The sequence below is a fragment of the Aedes aegypti genome, chromosome 2 (genome assembly GCF_002204515.2).
Source record: "Aedes aegypti strain LVP_AGWG chromosome 2, AaegL5.0 Primary Assembly, whole genome shotgun sequence".
NCBI lineage: Eukaryota > Metazoa > Arthropoda > Insecta > Diptera > Culicidae > Aedes > Aedes aegypti.
The window spans coordinates 85180461-85204014 of record NC_035108.1 but is presented as its reverse complement, the minus strand read 5'-3'; the positions used below and the strand labels follow the sequence as shown (position 1 = coordinate 85204014).

General features: G+C 37.0%; 2 long non-coding RNA genes across 2 annotated transcripts; both read right to left on the bottom strand.

Moving 5' to 3' along the window:
• Positions 1 to 3307: 3307 nt before the first annotated feature.
• LOC110677261 lies at positions 3308 to 3804 on the bottom strand. The gene is made up of 2 exons (XR_002501067.1): positions 3764 to 3804; positions 3308 to 3531 (listed from the first exon to the last, which is right to left on the bottom strand). It is a non-coding gene; the product is annotated as an uncharacterized LOC110677261 (long non-coding RNA).
• Positions 3805 to 9451: 5647 nt separating this feature from the next.
• On the bottom strand, positions 9452 to 10245 carry LOC110677257. The gene is made up of 2 exons (XR_002501063.1): positions 9906 to 10245; positions 9452 to 9842 (listed from the first exon to the last, which is right to left on the bottom strand). It is a non-coding gene; the product is annotated as an uncharacterized LOC110677257 (long non-coding RNA).
• Positions 10246 to 23554: the final 13309 nt, after the last annotated feature.

Below are 23554 nucleotides of genomic sequence, written 5' to 3'. Positions count from 1 at the left end.
GCATTAATAATGTTATCATGCATTTATTCAATAGGGTCCTAAAGCCCCGTCCCAATTTTAGTGCCAAACGCTTAAGTTTAGGCCAAGAACACATGTTTACTCAATTTTTAAATGTTTTCCGGTAGTTTAAGTCCAAAAAACATGTTTATTATGTTATGTTATGTTTATTTTAGATTTTGTCACACTAGTGATCCTTTATAGAGAGATAAGTGGAAGTAAAATTGAATGATTTGACAACAGTGACCAGCAGTGCTGATTTTGCTTGGCGTCGAGAATAATATTGTAACACGGACATGACTTCCTCATTGCTGAAGCTGTATAAACAGCAGAAAAAATCAACAACTAAAAATCGCATTGGCAACCAATTTTAAAATGGAAAATATTTCATATTTTTTATGCTTTATGCAAAACAACTTTTACCGAAATAATTTCAAGCGGATTACATTACTCCTCAAGAAAAAATTAAAACAAACATAACGCATGTTCGTTTGGTTCACGCTTTGACAGTTCTCACTGCTCGATTGGCTCACACTTTGACAGAAATGTCAGCTTCTGCGAATCTCTCTTATAAAGGATGTATTTGTTTTTCGTTCCGAAATGTCAGAGAGGAACAACCCCGGTGTTAAAACTAAAACTCCTGTGGTGTTTTTGTCGACTAAGCGAACGTCAAACATGATCAAAAGTGTCAAGGTTCATTTATGGACCCAATTTTTAAATAAAATTTAAACATGATATAGCCGTTATTTGAGCGGGAAAAATTGCTAAAGTAATTGCAGTAACATGCTCTTTTGTGTTATTAAAAAAAAACAAGATTTCATTAAAAAAATTAGGACCCAATTCTGAATGAATACATAGGATACGCTTCCAATCACAAAACGCAACATACTGTTAGCCATCTATACTTTGGTAGCGCAACTAGTCAGATGATGAGAGATTTGATTTTTCACGCATCCATCACATGCCGCTGTGGGGAAAAATTGTTTTTTTTTTTTAATTTCTTTATTAGTATCATTCCAAACATTACATTCATTATTTCTTATATCTAGGTGTTCTGTGTTATTAGACAACACTATCATCCTAATTTGGTAAAACAAATCTAAGATTTTATTAACATTTTGTTAGTAACATATTACATTTCAGATTTTTTACAGGTGAGTTGATTTCACGTGCTTATAAGAGAAAAAAAGGCTTTGAATATACTTAACCTAACTTAACCTAAATATATAACGCATTAATCGTGGCAATAGAAGATTGTAACGATTTTTGCCTGAAATTATTGATTATTTTATTTGACATTTGTTCCAATGTTTCAAAATTGGATATTCTATGTAACTCAATGGTACTATACCAGGGAGGAAGCCTCAGAATCATTTTCAAAATTTTATTTTGAATTCTCTGCAGAGCTTTCTTCCTGGTATTACAACAGCTAGTCCATATTGGTACAGCATACAACATGGCTGGCCTGAAAATTTGTTTGAATATCAAAAGCTTGTTCTTCCCTGTCCATAGGTGATGGGATTGACGGTGATTAATCAAGTGATTACATATTGTTGATATTGTGAAAAAATACTCTTATGCTAATATATTGATCGCGAAAATTTATCGTAATTATAACTTATAAAATGTAAGCTAGTCTAATAGTTTTAAATTAAATAATTACATGTGTTTCAATGCTTAAATACATTTTACACTTGATTTATCACACCTTCAGCATGAGTTTAGTTACTGTCGCATGATCTAACACCAGATAACTACGCGTAATGCTGGAGGGACCGGCAGGGCCTACTACCAGTCTCTACTAACACTCAAATCACTAACAAGACTGGGAAACCAACGATCACCTTCTTCAGTAGCACTATTTTTAATAGTAGTATTAGTTCAATATACATAAATCTTTTTCAGTAGATCAGGAGGCGCAAGAGTGGGTGCGGGTTGTCTCTGCGTCTCACAGGTCATTGAAAATAGGCATTTATGTTAGGTTTACTAACAATGTAGTAATTATTACCTTAGTAATACCGTAAGGTGCCGTAATTCAGCGCATTGCCTAAATCCGTAAGCGTATTTGGTCCAAAATTTGTCGAAATTTAAGAAAATTTTTGAAATTTGCCCATACCGCTATTTGTATATGCTGGTAATGCATCATAATTCCAATTAAAATTATCATTAACTATAATTTACGATTTTTGAGAAATATTGCAAAATGTTCTTAATTACGGCATTTTACGGTCTTGCGTAAGGTAGGTTGTAGCGGTATTAGAGATAGTTTAGTAGTGTTACTGATATATGTATAATAATTAGAAAACTTATGGCACTGTTGTTACTGAAATGTTTTATTTTTAAATATCTTCAATATAATATTGTTGAACAAAATGCTGTAATTTATAACTTATTTAATTCTCTAAGCATTTTTGCACTGCTTTGCATTTATCACACCAACACTGGCGACATTAGCGTTCTTTCAGTAGTATTTCTGTTATGTAGTAGTAACCTCTATCGTTTTTATTCTAACGATCATAACATAATTACCGTGAGCGTAGTAGTGGAAATAACATAGAAGTAGCTTTTGTATTAGTAGTTAAGGTATCATGGTATTAGTTCCCTGTCCTTTGGTTCAGAAAGGGGTATGGGCGCGTTCTGTCAACTCGGTCGAGGCAAATTTCTTGTGTGAACAAGTTACAACATGGACGTTCTAAAGTTCCAGAATGAAGTGTTGTGCATTTGAAGATGGGATGGATTCGCGTTCGTGCTTTACTTCTGCTTATCTATAAAGTTATATACAATAACTGACCCTTAGCTTAACTATTTAAATTAACAGTTGCAAATACAATACAGTCAACTCTCCCTTACTCGATATTCCGTATCTCGATATCGAGTTAGAGAACCATAGTAAAAGTTGGTTTTCATGGCTAACTCGATGGTCCCTTGGAACGCAGTTGCACTGCTTTTGTGTTCTGTAACTCGATACCTCCCTAACTCGATGGTCCCTTTAATATCGAGTAAGGGAGAGATGACTGTAATCGTTTTGAGCTTACTAACATGTCGTCGCGTTAATCTTATCATAATGATCTTATATCTACATCCGTCGAACCATTCTGAATGGCCGTTGTGAGAATATCACCAAGAACTTCTCACATGCAATAAAGCTGGATTGTCATACATTGAAGTATCAAGGTTCTCGCTCTTTCGGATTCATTTTTTGTTGTTTATCATTAGTTTCAGGGATTGTTATCGTGGGAATCCAAAGAGCGAATTTTGTATGACTTCAATGTACGCCAATACTGCCATAATGCATGTAACAATCACTAACATTCCTTCTCTCTTTATCCTTGTTTTCATATCTAACCCGCTTCGAGGAATAATTCATCGAAGAGGAAAGGCATCTCTTATCATGGCAGCGTAATGGCCGAGAAAACGTCGGTTTGCGGTCGCATCTCTCCATCCTCGGTTCTGTCACACGCTCGCCAAATCAATACGCACTTGATCCGCCCACCAAGCTTGCTGCACTCTACGCCTTTGTTAAGTATAAAGTTTCTGTAATCATTGAATACTAATTGAAAGGTAAATCAAATGAACTTATTATTTAACTAATAACAAATTTGTTCCACAGAGCGATTTACAAAACACCACACAAAATCCCTCCTTTCACATATCCTTAGGCAAAACACTTCACTACCGTTATATGTATGACTGATTCATGTTCTTTCGACCTTGCATCATTTATACGTGTAGGGGAAGTCTAGAGTAAAAGCAAAACTTAAAGAACCTTCTGGTCAAAGATGTTGCGTTGCCTACTTCCAAAACTCCAAATCCCCCGGTGTATTATGGACGGTATGAGTTTTCAAACTTATGCTGGAGACTTGGCCCCTGACCCCCTTGTACATCAATAAAAATATCAAAAGCTTGTTCTTAAGACAAAGTTTTGATTTTCTATTAATAAGGGGATAGAGACATTTTACATATTATTTAGATTTGGCTTGAATGCCCCCAATGTGATTTTTGAAAGTTAAATTCTTATCTAGCATGAGCCCTAGATACTTAACTTCATCTGACCAATTTATTGGAATCCCTCCCATCGTGCCAACATGTCTACTTGAAGGTTTCAAATAAATAGCTTTTGGTTTATGTGGGAATATTATTAGTTGAGTTTTGGAAGCATTAGGAGAAATCTTCCATTTTTGCAAGTATGAAGAAAAAATATCCAAACTTTTTTTTACAATCGACTACAGATGACACGCAGGCTTCGTCCTTTGGCGGAGAGGCCTGTGTCATCCGCAAACAAAGATTTTTGACATCCCTGAGGTAACTCAGGTAAGTCAGATGTAAAAATATTGTATAATATTGGTCCCAAAATGCTGCCTTTGGGAACACCTGCCCTTACAGGAAGTCTTTCAGATCTGGAGTTCTGATAATTAACCTGAAGTGTACGATTTGACAGATAACTTTGAATTATTCTAACAATGTATGTTGGAAAATTAAAGTTTTTCAATTTTACAATCAAACCACAGACAAACAGACGTCACACTCTCATCATTGGCCATCGACCACCTTTTAAACGGTCGGTTCAAAAATATGGTAGGTGGCCGATTCACCACCCGCAGCGCTCGCATCGTTTTTGTTCGTGTTTGACGTTTGCACACTACCGCCATCTGTTGGCCTATCGGCCAAACACACCGATTTTAGCATTGGGCGTACATGTCCTCGTGACTATGATTTTGATCAACATTTGTTCTAAGTGTTACGTCTGTTTGTCTGTGATCAAACCTTCATGCCAAACACTGTCGAATGCTTTTTCTATGTCTAGAAGAGCAAGACCAGTAGAATAGCCTTTAGATTTGTTGGAACGGATCAAATTTGTTACACGTAAAAGTTGATGAGTGGTCGAATGTCCATGGCGGAATCCGAACTGTTCATTGGCAAAAATTGAATTTTCGTTGATGTGTGCCATCATTCTGTTCAAAATAACCTTTTCAAAAAGTTTACTGATGGAGGAAAGCAAACTGATTGGACGATAGCTAGAAGCTTCTGCAGGATTTTTGTCTGGTTTTAAAATTGGAACAACCTTAGCATTTTTCCATTTGTCAGGAAAATATGCTAATTGAAAACATTTGTTTAAATATATCAACTAAAAATGATAAGCTACTTTCTGGAAGTTTCTTGAGGATGTAGAAAATTCCATCATCGCCAGGAGCTTTCATATTTTTGAATTTTTTTAATAATAGTGCTCACTTCTTCCAAATCAGTCTCCCAGGCATTTTCGAAAACGTTCTCTTGATTGAGAATATTTTCGAATTCCTGAGTAACTTGATTTTCAATTGGGTCCTAAAATTTTTAATGAAATCTTGTTTTTATTCAATAACATGAAAAAGCATGTTACCACAGACAAACAGACGTCACACTCTCATCATTGGCCATCGACCACCTTTTAAACGGTCGGTTCAAAAATATGGTAGGTGGCCGATTCACCACCCGCAGCGCTCGCATCGTTTTTGTTCGTGTTTGACGTTTGCACACTACCGCCATCTGTTGGCCTATCGGCCAAACACACCGATTTTAGCATTGGGCGTACATGTCCTCGTGACTATGATTTTGATCAACATTTGTTCTAAGTGTTACGTCTGTTTATCTGTGATGTTACTGTAACTACTTGAGCAATTTTTCCCGCTCAAATAATGGCTATATCATGTTTGAACATTAATTTAAAAATGTGGTCCATAAATGAACCTTGACACTTTTGATCATGTTTGACGTTCGCTTAGTCGACAAAAACACCACAGGGGTTTTAGTTCGACCACTGGGGTTGTTCCTATCTGACATTTCGTAAGGGACACGGAAAACAAAATACACCCAAAATTTGAGTTTAAGCCAAGGGATGTGACAAAATCTAAAAAAATGTTTTTTGAGCTTAAACCAACGGAAAACATTAGAAAATTGAGTAAACATGTGTTTTTGGCATAAACTTAAGCGTTTGGCACTAAAATTGGGACAGGGCTTTAGGACCCTATTGGACTAGTAAGTCCTAAATTAAAATTGGGCGCACTTTCAAACTGCATAGCAAGTTTTTGAGCTTTTTCGCAATTATTTAGTAATAATTTGTTTTCCTCTTTCAATGCCGGTATTGGCTTCTGAGGTTTTTTCAAGATTTTAGATAATTTCCAAAAAGGCTTAGAGTCAGGGTCCAATTGAGAAATTTTATTTTCAAAATTTTTGTTTCTTGAATCTGCAAAACGTTTCTTGATTTCTTTCTGCAAATCCTGCCATATAATTTTCATAGCAGGATCACGAGTGCGCTGAAATTGCCTTCTCCTCACGTTTTTAAGACGGATCAAGAGTTTAAGATCATCGTCTATAATCACGGATTCAAATTTGTTCCTGGCTTCAACAATGGAATTTGTTAAAGTTTCAAGAGCATTGTCAATATCAATTGTAGTTTCTATAGAAATGTTAACATCAAGATTAGAGTCAACATACGTTTCATATATATTCCAGTCGGCTCGTAAATAATTGAAAGTGGAGCTGATAGGATTGAGAATCGCTTCATGCGATATTTGAAAAGTAACAGGGACATGATCAGAATCAAAATCAGCATGAGTAACTAATAGGGTCCTAAAGCCCTGTCCCAATTTTAGTGCCAAACGCTTAAGTTTAAGCCAAAAACACATGTTTACTCAATTTTCTAATGTTTTCCGTTGGTTTAAGCCCAAAAAACATGTTATTAGATTTTGTCACATCCTTTGGCTTAAACTCAAATTTTGGGTGTATTTTGTTTTCCGTGTCCCTTACGAAATGTCAGATAGGAACAACCCCAGTGGTCGAACTAAAACCCCTGTGGTGTTTTTGTCGACTAAGCGAACGTCAAACATGATCAAAAGTGTCAAAGTTCATTTATGAACCAAATTTTTAAATTAAAGTTCAAACATGATATAGTCACAGACAAACAGACGTAACACTTAGAACAAATTTCTTCAAAATCCATCGCCCAGTTTACACCGTCATCATCTGGTGAGCATGTTGCACAAAAAGGTGTTTCGTGCAACAAGACCGGCAGATGGCGGTAGTGTGAAACGTCAAACGCGAAGAAAAACGATGCGCGCGCCTCTAGTTGTGAGATTTGTAACATAACGAATTTGAAATGATCGTTAAATGAGTGGTCGATGGAAATTTCGTCAGTGTTACGTCTGTTTGTCTGTGATATAGTCATTATTTGAGCGGGAAAAATTGCTAAAGTAGTTACAGTAACATGCTTTTTCGTGTTATTAAATAAAAACAAGATTTCATTAAAAATTTTAGGACCCAATTCGTGTACGCACGGCACGAAGGTACGTTGCGCACTGGGGGGAAAATGTTTTATTTTCCTGATATAAGACGGTTCAGTGAAACAGTTAGGCGGAAAAGGTAGGAATATCCATTCTCTATGTTCTACATACGTTTGTTTTTTTTTTGTATTATTGCACTACTTTCATAAAAATTGAGATCCGGCTGGTAGGAGCACTAGTTTGAGGTTGGAAAACCAGGATATGTGAGGTTAGTTTCATTAGAACTTTCGCCTGAGCGATTTTTGCGCTTGAATAAAACACGCTTCGGGACATTCTCCGCTGCCCCTAAAAATACCATTGGGTAGATAAATGAATTCTCTACCATTGGATCTCATTCAATTTCATACATAAGTGAAGTAAGCGGTGAAAATAAATATTTTGTTCCGAATGTTTTGAAACCATGAATGAGTTTGACATTGCTCTCGTCAACCATCATCATGACGACAGCAGCACACCCCACCGGACGAATTGTATTGGGAGCGAATAGGATCTGACATATCGGAAGGGACACGATAAACAAAATATACCCATAAGTTGAGTTTAAGCCAAGGGGTGTGACAAAATCTAAAGAAACATAAAAAAATGATTTTTGGACTTAAACGGAAAACATTCAAAAATTGAGTAAACATTTGCCTTTGGGCTAAACTTAAGCGTTTGGCACTAAAATTGGGACAGGGCTTTAGGACCCTATTCCATGATAGTTTGGGCCAGAGTCTATGAATGGAGAGTTGCGCGAAGAGGCTTCTTTGAATGGTTGTTATTCTTCGTCTTCGAAAATAGCCCCTATCTGTTTTGCTGGTCTGCTCGATAGGTAGACGATTTGACAGTTCGATAGGTAGATTTGGTTTCACTCTTCGCGCAACTCTCTATTCATAGACTCTGGTTTGGGCTTATTCACAAATTTCATAACGCTGAAGGGGGTGGGTGGGTGTCCTTGCGATGTTACGGCTCATACAAAATTTCTAGAATATTCATACAAAAAGCGCTACGAAGGGGTGGGTGGGTGCCAAAAATGGTCTTTTTCAGCGTTATGAAATAAATGAATGAGCCCTTTAAAGAATTGAGCTCTCGCCGAGCGGTGTCACGAACACATGCGCAAATTTGCTGGTTGAAAATACTGCCATTTGATTTTGCTGGGAACAGCTTATCTTTGTTTATATTTTCAACCAACACTCTTCAAGTAGTGTTGGTGACATGTAACGTGCATGTAGCATACACGAGCGCAGAAACCACTATGGACGTAGTCAGCTAAAATAGTAATTTTTACCACAGAATTTTTCCCGTGTATACCTACACGGGAAAAAATTCTGTAGTAAAAACTACTATTTTAGCTGACTACGCCCATTCTTAAAATTACCATGGAATTTCATGCCATTTTACCATGTTTACGGTACATCCCACCACACTACTGGTACATTCGACAGAAATCATTTTCATCAATCTGATTCCGACTACAGACATGGTAAAATCAAGCGCATTTCTGGTCTGCTGAAAATTGCCGGTGTGAGCGCTTAAGTTAACCCCCTAAAATGGTAGTTTTTACCGCACAATTTTTTTGTGTGTATAGGTGGAAATTTTGGCCGCTGGGTAGAAATTTTCTGGTGTGATTTTTTGTCGGTACAAAAATCGGAAGATCGATCGACGCCGTTTTTAACCGCTGTCATCATACTCGCCATCTTTTTGCAAACTGTTTTGAGATCTTTGTGTAATGCTCAAGTGCTACTGACAGTTCGTCGGTTGACTTCAGTCGATTCGAGTGCAAAAACCTCCCGCATAATCAAGAACCATACTATTACCATTTCCCAGATTGTTTACCACTATTTTCGACCATATCTGAATAATATTGTAAAACATCCAAAAAAACAATAAAGCAACCGTACCGGAAACAATTTTCACAGTTTCGCGAATGGTTATTAGAAAAATCACAATATGGGAAATAGGCGGTTAAGTTATGTAACCATAAAAAATCGCCGATTTTCTCGAACAAATTTTTCGCATAATGTTATGGGAAACGGTTGGTATACCATCCACATTTTCGGTGGAATACATTAAGGCAAACAGTTCACATACTGTTGGAATTTAAAAGGAAAAAAACCCAGCGGGATGCTGTTCTATCTCAAAATTTCTAAAGCCTGAAGAAACATAAATAAATAAGTATGTACTGAAAACAATCACTTCAATCATAATTTATTATAGACACATTTATCAACGGAACTTAATTTACATCAATATTTAGCGTAGGAGATTCGATTAGGTAACATCCGAAACATTGAGCTCTTGGTGGCACCAATTCTGCAGCTGTGAGTACCGAACGCCAAACAGACCGCGGAACACCCCGGGAAATTCAAGTTCATGCAGCTAGTCTCGATTTCCCATTCAATATGTACCGTAGTTTGCCTTATTCTGATGGAGGCAGCCGTCAATGTGAGTTTACCTGGTCCGCTTTTGGCCCTTCTTTCCCGACTCATTGAATTTGTTGGATTCACAGCAGCCCACAGAAGCTTGCGTCGAAGAAAGGTACATTCGAGCCTATTTGTTGGAAACAATGAATTAATTGTCTGTTCAGTGGATTGATTGAAATGAATTACTTACCAGTATTGCTGTAGAACCAGGTTGTTCCGAACATTTTAAACTAAAATTCAAAACTTAGCACTGAGTATCAACTGAAAATACGTTTTCTTCGTTTTTTCGTGACTGACAGTCGGTGCGAAAACAAACACGCTAAAAACAAATATATTGACTCCGTTGTTTTCACACAACAAATAAATTTCTGCTAACATTTTTACTTATTCCTTTAAATTTTTATTTAAAAAAACACTCATCGTTCACTGTGAAACAAAACAAAATGTGTTTTGTTTTACTTTGCAGGTTAAGTTCCTTTACAATACAATAAAAAACATTTTCACGAATGTGAGGCATACCAAACCCAAGCGTAAAAAAATTCAAGCGTGAAGCTTGGCATTCAACACAAATCGCTCACAAATACTAATGCGCGTCACTGTTTGCCAAACTGTTATGCTTTGGTTATATATAGTAAAATGGTACTGTGTATGAGTGTGTTGCGCTTATAAAAGCCCGAACAATTTGGGAGAAGGTTGTGTTATATTGCTACTATTTCTCGCATTTTCACATCCCCATATAATTGAACAATTTCTGAACAGTATAATTTATTGTCACAGTTTGGTATGAATTAAACAAATAATGTTTTATAGTCCAAGGCTTTATAATTTATACTGTTAAATGAAATATTGACTGTTTGTGATACATTAACAATATCAGTTAAAAGATGCATAGTGTTTGGAAAATAAGACAAAGTGTATTTTTCTATGCGGGCTGGTGGTGACTCTAGTCTTTTTTGCATCGGTGCTATTTGAAAACGGTTTTTCTATTTTCTGGAGATAAGTTTCGCTTTAATTTGTAGTGATTTAGCAAGTGCAAAGAGTAGAAATAACACACAAGTTACTGTTGTTAAGGAAAAATTAGTGATTTGTAGAGAAAAAGTGGTGAAAAGTGTGATCAAAAGGAACGCCATATTTGGTGAAGAACAAGAAGAGAAAAAGCATTCGACGAAGGAACGATGGGAGGCGATGTCGACCCAGGAGGAGGAAAAAACACCGGAACAATACGAAAGGATAGTAGGCAAACAACGAGTATGATGAATGTCGACGCAGGTGCTGAAGGAACATCCGGCATGAATCCCGGAGTAAACGCAAACCCGAGAAAGTTCATCAACATAACCTACAACAACAACGACTGTGCACCGTATCGCATCTACTGCGAATTAAGAGACAACAAGGGGGGAACAGTTAAAATCAACAAGTTCTCTCTTGGATCAGAGCTTCGTAAACTGGATGGATTCAAGATGTTCATTACGGACATGAAATATGTGGGCCGTTACAAGATATTGGTGTTTATGAGCAGCTATGCCAGAGCGAATCTTCTCATGGAAACGATCAACAACGGAAATGGTCCATACCGAGCGTACATCCCAATGCATTTGGTAAGTGTCACCGGAGTTGTGCCAGGCATCCCAACGGAACTCGACGTAGAGGACATCAAGAACGACCTGCTCTGCGATGTGCCGATAATGGACGTGAAGCGTATGACCAGAAAAGTGGACAACGGTGAAAGGATTCCCATCAGCCGTGTGGTGCCCTGCATTATTAAGATAACTTAATTGATGTGTCACGCTAGAAAATATGTGTAAACCTTGATATTGGAATGTAAACACCTTGACACAGAGGTTAGCATTAACACTAAAATGATTTGTTTTTGATCAGTGTATAGATATGGTAGCGTGGAGAGTTTGTGACGGATCCGTGTGGTGAGTGAACAACTACAACTGAGTGTCCGGGAATTCCGGAATCACAGTGTTCGACAGAATACGCGTGGACCGTGGTCAGGAGTATCACAGTGGCGACAAGGACGGGATCTTGAATTGGTAAGAAAGTGAACAGTTAGTTGATTGGAATTCATTTGTTTACCTACGTTGTGTACCGGCTGGATCGATTTTTTAGATCGGAAGTCGGAGGAGATAAGTATGGTTGATTTGTGGAAATAGCAGTTTGTATTGAATGCATTGAACGTGCCGATACCAGGGGTTTGAAACTACGAAATATAATAGTCGGCTGTAATTTAATGAAAAGTGATGCGTTAAATGGTGAGAGATGTGTCGAGTAATGGAATTTGAGAGCCGTTTGGGAAAATTGTTAGTTTCAAGTTCACGACCGGGAACAACAGCTTGTGTTCCGATAAAAGAGTTTTTTCAAGAGAGGATGGATTGTTTGGCAGAGGCACTGTATAGCAAAGCTTTCAGAGAGGTTGAAGGCGGCTGATGCAACGCACAGCATGGCTCCCGTAGAGCGAAATAAAAAGTGGCTGGTGCATGGCACAGCATTGCTCTACGAGAGCGGATGGAAAACGAGGCTGGTGCTCTGCACAGCATAGCTCCCGGAGAGCGTACTCAAAAAAAAGGCTGGTGCATTGCACAGCGTTGCTCTTCGAGAGCGTATTAAAAAAAAGGCTGGTGCATTGCACAGCGTTGCTCTTCGAGAGCGTATTAAAAAAAAATTTGGGGTGGGTATAGGGTTACCAGACGTACTCTTTGTAGAGTACATGTACTCTTTTCTGCCTTAAAAATTGTTGTACTATTCTTTTTTGGTAAATGGGCTAAAGAGTACTCTTTTACTGATGTTACTGACGACTACCAACAAATCAAATGAGCTTAACCAGATTAATTTATTTCCCCAGGTAACACGGGTGATTCATCCATTTTTGACAAACACTAGGTAACTCGAATCGGTACTCAATATTAATTAGAAATAGTTTTCCGATCATTAATCTCCCTAAGTATAGAAATTAGTGCCCAAAAGTTAAAAATATTGCTCAAAAATCAACTAATTCTCGATCAAATCGACGTAAGTAACTTCCTTACGGATTTGAAAAAAAAAAATAATTCAGAAGAATCACAACCTGTTTTCTAAAACTGTTTTAAGATGAATCACCTTTTTAACATTTTTTCGCCGTGTACATTGCTTAAATTTTGCATACAATAAGCTCGCATTCAAAAACTCCATTTATTTCCAACAAAAAAATTTATTACAAGATGATAAGCCGTTTTAGTCAGTTACTTGCGACGTTTTTCTACCAGTGTAAAATCGACTCAAGTAGTGTTTTGTTTTGATTCGTGGTTAAGTCACTTTTTCTCTCCATACAGCGGGGCGGCGAAAGTAGTGGTTAGATTGCAAAAGTTGAAAATCTTACTTTCGTCGTTTTGTAAATCCGGAAATTAAACGTTCTAAAAGTGAAAAATCGAGTTGGTTTAGAGCGAAATTTGCGAAACACGTAGAATCGATAAAGTTAGTTTGTATACTTTTTTGACTTTAGTCTATTTGAATAAGTTTTCGAGAATTATTGCTTTTCAGTTGAAAATTGTTAAAGTCAACAACTTGTGCTCAATCTTCCTTTCTAAAAACGTTGTGTCCAATGGATGAACAAAGCTGTGGGAACGAATGAATACGGCTTTAAAACACAGTTACGAAAAAAACCCTTTTACGCATACTTTTTCCATGTTCTATGTAAACTTTATGAACCGCGGGACAAATATGCGTAGAACGGTAGAACAATCAAGCTATCTTTTTTAGTATTTACACAAGTCATTAATAAAACTTAAACTGAAATAATGCTTGGAATTCTTTTCAGATTCAAGGTTTAAAAATTCACTCTTTTCAATTCCGGTTTTCTTACAAACAAATAAAATTCTATACTTGAGGGGCCACATTATCATTCACATCCCTTTGCTTCCAGCCTCGTCAATTTGCTTAAGAATATCTTTGATAAATATAAAATAAATGTTTGAAAGACTATAATTTACAAGAAGTCGAATGGTTTGTTTTGAATGAAAGTTTGAGATTAGTATCTGGCAATCCTTAATTATTTAGGCAAAAAAATCGTAATTGAAATTAGTTAAGAATTAGTTAATTCTTTTTTAACTACCTACTGATCGTCAATACGATTAATTCGACTAACGAATTCAGAATTGAGCAAAACATACATGGTAAAATTAAGAAAAATAAAACAAACACGTTAGAGAGAAGTGCATTTTCATTGTTTTCAGGATAGGTTAAGCGTACTCTTTAGTACTCTTTTAAAGAGTTGGAAAAATGTACTCTTCCCGGTGAGAGCAAATATGGTAACCCTAGGTGGGTAATGTCTATTACATTACCGCGGGGTTGACGTAGAACTACGATGATTAATAATTTGATTTGTCATGTGTATGAATTTGTAAGTGTACTAGTTTTGTGTTGTTATTGATCTGTTTGAGCTGAAAACATAATCAATTGGTCACCACCAGCGACTGACCAATCGATTTAGTTTTCAGCTCAAACGGATGTTTGGTTCTCCAAATCCGTGCTCTTGAAAATTTAAGGTTTGGCTTCGATTTATTTTCACCTTAATGTCAACCCTTCCAGCAATTCATGTTCGACCAATTTCTCACGCATTAGAATTCTCCCCAATTTTCAAAAAATTCTAAGCCCAACACATTATTGGCACATACCCATTTCCCAGATTGGTCGATCAGAAAGCGAAGAGCACAAAAGGGAGGAGCATCATCTGCTATTCTGAGGTTATAAAACATGCTTCCTTCGTCGGATTCAGTTTCATTCTAATTCCGCTTTCGAGCTGGTAAGAGCTCCTCCGAACTTGCTCAGCGAGAAGTACCTCGCTGCTAGAAATCTGCTGAGCTGTTAATTTTCAAGCTGCCAATCCAGCATCTGGTCTGTGGAATCGCTCAAGATTTCTAGGTTGACCGATCCGCGCTTCTAGATTTCGCCTCGTGGTAAACTCGTGGTCACAGCATCCAAGCTCAATCGGCCCTTTTCAGGGCCAACATAATGGGTTTATTGGATGATATTTACTGATTTGTCTATAATGATCTAAATATCGCGGTATACTACAATTTGGTTCACATAATTTACCCCACATAATTACATGAATTTGAGAATTTACCACTGCAGCGCTATCGGACCGTAATAACATCATGCTACTCAGCATTATGGTATTTCTAACAGCATCGTTGATTTATCATATAATGGGGAAATACTTCCTGAATTCTCGAGTATGGAAATTGGAAAATGTATTAAAATTGCGACAGATTTTAAATACTGTTCAATCAACTGTTTTCTGACCAATTGTAATAAGCAACTATTGATCTGAAATTTTTCTACATGTTAGTCTATTGCGTTAATCTGAGAAATAGGCTATATGAAATTGATGTCTTGGCAAGGGATGTACAAGATGAGCATTATGTATTAATTTTCCAATTTCCGTACTCGAGAATTTTGGAAGCGGGGGCCGTGATGCTCGGGATGGATTGTCCTCCATGACTGGTCCAGGCTGGATATATTCGTGGGGAGAAACTCGACCCTTTGCTGCAGGAATTTCATTAACAACTCTTTGGTAAAGCAGAAATATTCCGAGGAAATTTCTGATAAAAGTGAACTTTTTCAAAACAACTCTTATTGATTGGAATATTTATCAACAACTCTTTGTTAAGTAAAATCATCCTTAATAACTCTTTGCTCTATCGCCAAACCAAACCATTTCATTCAATGCATCAAGTACAAGAATATGAATGGTAAGGAGAGGCAGATGGTGTATATTTTGCTGGCGTTTTTTTTCCAACAGGTCGCCGGTTGGCGCTGACTACTAATCCGTCCACTGAATGATTTTCAGTTGTTGCTTTTGCTCTCTGGTTCCGTTCGCTACTCGCACACTGCTGTGGCTTTCAAGCACTCTTCTTCGCTGCTCCGCTGCTTGATCCGTTCGTTATGCCGTTCGATTTGTGAATGAGCTGGGAGCAGAACAACCAGTGGTTTTATTTGCTCGAGCTTCGTTCACCGATGGCCAGTGGTGGGGCTCTCGCTTGGTTGTATCGTCACTCCGTTCGCTACTCGCACGCGATTGGTTATTGCTTTCGCGCTATTTTCGTTGATGCACAGAGGAGCACCTAGAACAAATTCGTGGCCATAATTTCAAATTTGAAAAATTGAGATTTTTGACCCGGCTATATTTTTTAAACATAGCTAATAGTATGCCGCATGTTGTGGCTACATTGATAAGACGTCATATAACCTGGAAAAACTGTTAAAAGAGTTCAAAAAAGCAGGTTTTTCAATAGTATTTTTCATTTGTTTATATTATATAATCAGAATAATTGTTTACTTGCGACAATTTTTCCAAAATCAACATATATTTTTTACTGAACTTTTTGTTTATGAATACAAAAAGAGCTTCTGCATGAAATTTTCCAAAAAAAAAATTTTAATTGTTTATTTTTAAGGCGAGTTTGTACAACAAACTTTTAGTCATTTTTCGTAAACTTCAGTATTGAAAAAGTTACCTTATACGGCAATGTCCGGCAAAGTTTCGACCACAGTGTGAAACTTACATATATTATCTATCAGTTACAGCATAAAACTTTTCCGCATATTTCCGCACTTGAAATTTTAAGCCTTTTGAAATTTGCAATTTTTATCATTTTTTCGAATATTTTTGCCCGCTTTTCAATAACCTTCTATCCCTAATCAATTAAAGTGCATGTTATTAATGCGTTTGTTCAATGTGATGTCCGAGAAAATTATAATTTAAACATATTTCTTTTATTTGCATAACTGACTTAAGTAAAATTGTCAATTTTATAAATCACGTATATCACAGTTTTTACACATGACATCGCTAAATCAGATTTTGTCAATTTTTAAAATAAACAGAAATGCTTTGTAAGAGACGCAATGGTGCCATGGTTTAAAACTCCATGTGTTTTGAACTTCTTCTTCTTCTTCTTCTTCTTCTTCTTGGAATAACGTCCTCAGAGGGACAGAGCCTGCTTCTCAGCTTAGTATTCAATGAGCACTTCCACAGTTATTAGCATCACATTAATAGGTTTTCAGGAATACCGTAGTTTCGGTTGAAATGGATATTTTTTCCCGGTTTGTTTTATCTGTTATTTTTAATGTTGACAATGCCAAACAACTGTATACAGAAAAACAAGTACGATGGTAAACCTCATCGGCTCATGTACAGAAATTTTCTAACAAATGTGGTTCTAGTGCTGAAAATAATCTCTAAAATAAAAACTGGGGGGATTCGAAGTGAAAATAATCACTTGTCAATGCGATTATTGAGAGTTTTTGAAATTATTCTACATAGTGAATTCCAGCTCCCTGAATACGAATATGCATTCCAAATTTGAAAAAAAATTCTATTTCTGGAAATAATTTTTAAAAAATCAAGAATTTTGCGGAAAACGCCTCAATGTAGGCAATTATGAAAAAAGTTTCCTGATGTCTAACCGATACTGAATTATTACAACAAAATGAGCTCATTGGTATGAGTTTTGTTGATGAAAACTGGTTAGGATATGTATTTTAGGCATCCTACCAAACTTTAAGGCTGTTTTTGAATGTTTGTGAATATCAAAAACAAATCTTCACAACACTCGATCCAATAATAGTCAACAACGTTCATTCACGCCATTGTTTGGAAAAAATCGACAGTATATACGCTTAAAAGTCCGTTTCATCGAGTTTTATGGTCCCAACTTTCAGAAATGACGTGTATCTAAAGGATTCTCAATGAACTTGAAAGTTGTGTGTGAAAAATGGATGAATTAAGCAACAAATGTCATGATTTTATATTCATGGGTATAGGAGTTGTTCCAGCTGTAATGTTTTTACCTGATTATGCTGTCAAATTTTTACCTAATTATGTTCACCTAATTATGAAAGAATTCTTATGAGTATGCGTCTACTTTTTCTTTAAAATTTTAAGACTGATGGACTTAGGCTAACTCCTAGTTTTGTCGATTCACATTTATAAAATAAAGAGAGTCAAAATAATCCGTTCGTGATATCTTGAAATTTTTGGATCAGATTTTTTGAACGAATGAGCCATACATAAAATTTTTGCAAAAGGCATGGAGAAAGCGTTTCAGATATAACATATCAGTCAATATTATTCAATTAAAAAGAAATTTGATTTCATGAATTCCAAATGTAATATTGCATTGTATTCTTTTAGAAGAAAAAGAATATCTGGAAATGAATTTCTATGCATACTTACAAAAAATGTTTGAGCTGGAATATCCAATAACTGTTAAAATTCTAATTATTCATCGATTGCTTACCCTCTTGGCGAGATAGATGCGCATCAACTTATGACGTACAAACCTATTTTCCATCTGTTGCTAGAATATTCAACAAACATGAACTCAAAAACTTTTTGTCTTCAACGGTATTTTTTTATCGATACGAATACTCATTGATATGTGGATAATTGTCCTGAAACGGTTCGAAATGAGTCCTAATTGAGTTATAACAATTTTTTAATCAATATCAAAGTATGAGCAGATCATTTAGGGTAAAAAATAATTTTGGCCATGATTTACCCAAATTACTCTTGTGTGTGATGGTGTAATTCTTCGCTGAGAAAAAAAATGCAACTCTTTTGATTTTTCATGCAAAATGACCAACTTTGATAAACTATATCTCAATTATTTATGGACTGATTTGAATGAAATTTTAACAGAATATCAGACATAACTTAAATTTTAACATATGTTTTTGAGTGATTTTTCCAATCACACGTTGAAAAGCAGTAACGGTTTGACTAAAGTGTTTTTTTTTGACGATTTTTTATGATTGACATATCTAAACATATTGAAGGAATAGCTTCATGGTATCTTCAGAAAAGTTGTAGATTTTGACGAGATGAATAAGTTTGCTGAAGACAGTTTTTGTGTAAGGCTATCAGATTTTAAGATAAAAAGTTTTGAATTTTTCGTCGAAAATTATAGTTTAGTCAAACCGTTATTACTTATAAACTTGTGATTGGAAAAATTATTCAGAAATATATGTTAAAATTCAAGTTACATCTGATGTTCTGTGAATGTTTCATTCGAAAATATTTCCATAAATAACTGAGATCTAACCTACCAAAGTTGGTCATATTGTATGGAAAATCGAAAAAATTGCAAATGCATGTGAATAAGTTGGGGCCTTCCTTAGCCGAGTGGTTTGGTTAGAGTCCGCGGCTACAAAGCAAAGCCATGCTGAAGGTGTCTGGGTTCGATCCCCGGTCAGTCCAGGATCTTTTCGTAATGGAAATTTTCTTGACTTCCCTGGGCATAGAGTATAATCGTACCTGCCACACGATATACGAATGCAAAAATGGAAACTTTGGCAAAGAAAGCTCTCAGTTGCACAACAGCAACAGGGTGGCGGATCACAGGGATTTAGTTGAAATCTGGAAACGTAGCTCAATCTTGAAATCTTGAGCGATTTCACAAACCAGATTCTGGATTAACAGCTCAGCAGGCTTCTAGCAGCGAGGTACTTCTCGCTAAGCAAGTTCGGAGGAGCTCTTACCAGCTCGAAAGCGGAAATGGAATGAAACTGAATCCAAAGAAGGCAGCATGTTTTATAACCTTGGAATAGCAGATGATGCTCCTCCCTTTTGTGCTCTTCGCTTTCTGATCGACCAATCTGGGAAATGGGTATGTGCCAATAATGTGTTTTGCTTGGAATTACTTGAAAATTGCGGAGAATACTAATACAGGAGAAATTGGTCGAACATGAATTGTTGGAATGATTGGCATTCCCTAAATATTCAATACGAGCTATTGAAAATTAATAGTTTTCTTTATTATGACGGTAAATTTATGATCCTTGGGTGCCAAAATTATTACAATTGTTCAACGAGAATGTCTTTTCAAAAGCATTCTAAATATGTCGCAATTTTGTCACATGGGATAATTTTCCTAATCAAAGTGTTCCCATAAAATATGGAACATAAAAGGCGCTGTTGGAAAAGCCACTCTATTTTGCAATCGTTGTGAAATGTTGAGCACTCACCCCGACGGCACTGCAGCAGCGTCCGCGAGTACAATCTCATATGGTTGAGTCATAAATTATTCACGACAAATGAAATTTTGTATGAGGCCGTGAAATTGATTTAGGAATACTAGAAGTTATAAATAAAGTCGGAAATATTTCTCTTTCAACTCTTTTCCACAAATTTGATGGCTCTAAAAAGAACCGATGGCTTTGTTAGCTTCGATGTTGTTACGGATAAATAACACTGCTCGGACCAGCAAAACTCAGGGGGCTTCTGGTATTTGCTCCTAACGGGATTGCTTCTTGACCACCAATGATGGTTTCATCACGAGTCGAAATTTTGAAGCGCGGGTCAACAGCTCCTCGGCCGATGAAATTTGCGGCGGCGATGACGATGGCTGGGTGAACGCAAACAAGCGGTGAACCACAAAGCGAGAATGACTCGCCCGACCGTGTTCACAGTTCGACCGCAATTTCTCCTGTGGACTGCTTCCTCTTCTTCTTCTAGGCGGCAGCGGTGATGGCTTTAGCTTCGAACGGCATCTTCTCTCGCTCGCTCGACAGTTTGATTTGAGCGAAGCAAGACAAACGGGGGCGTCCCTCGCTATCGATGTCTGTGCCTGAGAAGCACGCCCGGTCAGAACAAGCCGATCTGTCGCCTGCTGAGATGCGAGCCAATCGGAGAGTGAAAAGCAAATGACGTCAAATTTTCTCTAGCCACCCCCTTATAGATTTGCTTGAAATCAACGTTCTCTTTTAAAACAGTTATTAAACTATTTGGACAGGTATGTGGGACTCAGTAAGTAAACGACATGAAGCTTTGATGTCATATCTTTCGATTGAGATGCTAATCAAGAAATTTCGTTAAGCCAGCGAAAAGTTATAAACGTTTAAAATATTTCATGCCAACGTAACGCTCTTGGTTTTGAAATTCCAATTTCACTCCTGTATAGAGAAGAGAGACGTACTTCTACGTCAAAAAACTGCAACTCTTTTGATTTTTCATGCAAAATAACCAACTTTGATAAACCATATCTCAGTTATTTATGAACCGATTTGAATGAAATTTTCACAGAATATCAGAAATAACTTAAATTTTAACATATATTTTTGAGTGATTTTTCCAATCACACGTTGAAAAGCAGTAACGGTTTGACTAAAGTGAATTTTTCGACGATTTTTTATAATTGACATAACTAAACAGCAAAGTTGTAGATTTTGACGAGATGAATAAGTTTGCTGAATACAGTTTTTGTGTAAGGCTATCAGAATTTAAGATAAAAAGTTTTGAATTTTTCGTCGAAAATTACAGTTTAGTCAAACCGTTATTACTTAAAAACTTGTAATTGGAAAAATTATTCAAAAATATATGTTAAAACTCAAGTTACATCTGATATTCTGTGAATGTTTCATTCGACAATATTTCCATAAATAACTGAGATCTAACTTACCAAAGTTGGTCATTTTGTATGGAAAATCGAAAAAGTTGCAAATGCATGTGAATAAGTTGGGGCCTTCCTTAGCCGAGTGGTTTGGTTAGAGTCCGCGGCTACAAAGCAAAGCCATGCTGAAAATGTTTGGATTCGATTCCCGGTCGGTCCAGGATCTTTTCGTAATGGAAATTTTCTTGAATTCCCTGGGCATAGAGTATAATCGTACCTGCCACACGATATACACATGCAAAAATGGAAACTTTGGCAAAGAAAGCTCTCAGTTAATAACTGTGGAAGTATCATAAGAACATTAAGCTGAGAAGCAGGCTCTGTCCCAGTGAGGACGTTAATGCCAAGAAGAAAAAGAAGAAGAAGAATAAGAAGATGTGAATAAGTTCTCAGTTTATTCGACAAACCAGCTAAATATTTCATGGGTGCACAACAGCAACAGGGTAGCGGATCACAGGGATTTAGTTGAAATCTGGAAACGTAGCTCAATAGTGAGCAAGTTCGGAGGAGCTCTTACCAGCTCGAAAGCGGAAATGGAATGAAACTGAATCCAACGAAGGCAGCATGTTTTATAACCTTGGAATAGCAGATGATGCTCCTCCCTTTTGTGCTCTTTCTGATCGACCAGTCTGGGAAATGGGTATGTGCCAATAATGTGTTGGGCTTGGAATTACTTGAAAATTGTGGAGAATACTAATACGTGAGAAATTGGTCAAACATGAATTGTTGGAATGATTGGCATTTCCTAAATATTCAATACGAGCTATTGATAATCAATAGTTTTCTTTATTATGATGGTAAATTTCTGATTCATGGGTGCCAAAATTATTACAATTGTTCAATGAGAATGTCTTTTCAAAAGCATTCTAAACATGTCGCAATTTTGTTACATGGGATAATTTTCCTAATCAAAGTGTTCCCATAAAATATGGAACATAAAAGGCGCTGTTGGAAAAGCCACTCTATTTTATAATCGTTGAGCACTCACCCCGACGGCACTGCAGCAGCGTCCGCGAGTACAATCTCAAATGGTTGAGTCATAAATTATTCATGACAAATGAAATTTTGTATGAAGCCGTGAAATTGATTTACGAATATTAGAAGTTATAAATAAAGTCGGAAATATTTCTCTTTTAACTCTTTTCCACAAATTTGATGGCTCTGAAAAGAACCGATGGCTTTGTAAGCTTCGATGTTGTTACGGATAAATAACACTGCTCGGACCAGCAAAACTCAGGGGGCTTCTGGTATTTGCCCCTAACGGGATTGCTTCTTGACCACCAATGATGATTTCATCACGAGTCGAAATTTTGAAGCGCGGGTCAACAGCTCCTCGGCCGATGAAATTTGCGGCGGCGATGACGATGGCTGGGTGAACGCAAACAAGCGGTGAACCATAAAGCGAGAATGACTCACCCGACCGTGTTCACAGTTCGACCGCAAATTTTCCTGTGGACTGCTTGCTCTTCTTCTTCTTTTTCTTCTTGGCGGCGGCAGCGGTGATGACTTTGGCTTCGGACGACATCTTCTCTCGCTCGCTCGACAGTTTGATTTGAGCGAAGCAAGACAAACGGGGGCGTCCTTCGCTATCGATGTCTGTGCCTGAGAAGCACGCCCGGTCAGAGCAAGCCGATCTGTCGCCTGCTGAGATGCGAGCCAATCGGAGAGTGAAAAGCAAATGACGTCAAATTTTCTCTAGCCACCCCTATTTATAGATTTGCTTGAAATCAACATTCTATTTTAAAACAGTTATTAAACTATTTAAACAGGTATGTGGGATTCAGTAAGTAAACGACATGAAGCTTTGATGTCTTATCTTTCGATTGAGGTGCTAATCAAGAAATTTCGTTAAGCCAGCGAAAAGTTATAAACGTTTAAAATATTTCATGCCAGCGTAACGCTCTCGGTTTTGAAATTCCAATTTCACTCCTGTATAGAGGAGAAAGACGTACTTCTACGTCAAAAAGGCTGGTGCATTGCACAGCGTTGCTCTTCGAGAGCGTATTCAAAAAAGGCTGGTGCATTGCACAGCGTTGCTCTTCGAGAGCGTGTTTAAAACAAAAAAATAAAAAGGCTGGTGCATTGCACAGCGTTGCTCTTCGAGAGCGTGCTTTAAAAAAAGAGAGGCTGGCATTGCACAGCGTTGCTCTTCGAGAGCGTACTTAAAAAAAAAGACTATTGCATAACACACCGTTGCTCTTCGAGAGCGTACAAAGAAAAAAGAGGTAGATGCATCGCTACACTGTGCAAAATACTCACTTCAAGAGCAAAAACATATTTTAGACTAGTGAATTGCACAATGTTGCTTTTCAAAAGCGTACGATAAAAGAAGCTGATAAATAGCACAACATTGATCTTCGTGAGCGTAAGACGAAGAAGTTAAACAATGTACTGCGTTGATCAT